At 37.6% G+C, this 1,042-nt stretch overlaps 1 non-coding gene across 1 annotated transcript; it reads left to right on the top strand.

Moving 5' to 3' along the window:
- Positions 1–314: 314 nt before the first annotated feature.
- LOC114104492 (U6 spliceosomal RNA) lies at positions 315–421 on the top strand. The gene has a single exon (XR_003584850.2). It is a non-coding gene; the product is annotated as a U6 spliceosomal RNA (small nuclear RNA).
- The last annotated feature ends 621 nt before the right edge of the window (positions 422–1,042 follow it).

Below are 1,042 nucleotides of genomic sequence, written 5' to 3'. Positions count from 1 at the left end.
CCTCGTTCCTATTTCACTGCCATGAGTGAATATAAATTCTGCTTCATAATGCCTTGCTTATTAGCTCAGAGACAGTGGCGCCAGAGGAGTCTGGAGTCTGGGACTGCTTTTCCTTTATTTTGTCACCTCTCTAAAATTTATTGTTCTTTGTTGAAATAGTACTTGAGGCAGCTTTCTAGGTTATTGCTCCAAGTGACTTTTCTTCCATGCATGTTAATAACCTTGTTTATCTTTCTCTTGTTAACCTATCTTTTGTTACAAGAGTCTGTCTCAACACAAACTTTATGAAGGTTGGGGACCAATTATATTCCCTAGTGCTCGCTTCGGCAGCACATATACTAAAACTGGAACGATACAGAGAAGATTAGCATGGCCCCTGCGCAAGGATGACACGCAAATTCGTGAAGCGTTCCATATTTTTATAGGAAAGGTAGCAGAATACAACAGTTACTAATAGGGCATTATGTAAAAATGTGGATGTGTTACCGATGTGATTCTGCAATCTGTATTTGGGGTAAAATTGGGAGTTCATAACCAACTTGAATCTAATGTATGAAATATGATATGTCAAGAGTTTTGTAATGTTTTAAACAACCAATAAAAAAAAAAGAAAAAAAAATTATATTCCCTACCTTTTGTTGAAAGGAATATTGGTGCATAGTTTTCTTTTCTTGTGATATTTTTGTTTGTAGTATCAGGGAAAATATTTCTATATCAACTTCCTTTATTTTTGTTTTTAAAATATATATTTATTTATGTATCTTTAGTTTTAGGTGGATACATTAGTTTATTTTTATGTGGTGCCAAGGATCGAACCCAGTGCCTCATGCATGCTAGGCGAGCACTCTACCACTGAGCCACTACCCCAGTCCTTCAACATCTTTTCTTGGCATGATTTTTGACTATTTAAAAATTTAGTTCTCGGCGGACACAACATCTTTGTTTGTATGTGGTGCTGAGGATCGAACCCGGGCCGCACGCATGCCAGGAGAGCGCGCTACTGCTTGAGCCATATCCCCAGCCCCCAAAACATGTAGTTTTA

This window comes from Marmota flaviventris, chromosome 13, assembly GCF_047511675.1.
Source record: "Marmota flaviventris isolate mMarFla1 chromosome 13, mMarFla1.hap1, whole genome shotgun sequence".
Classification (NCBI taxonomy): domain Eukaryota; kingdom Metazoa; phylum Chordata; class Mammalia; order Rodentia; family Sciuridae; genus Marmota; species Marmota flaviventris.
This window is presented reverse-complemented; position numbering and strand designations above follow the sequence as displayed.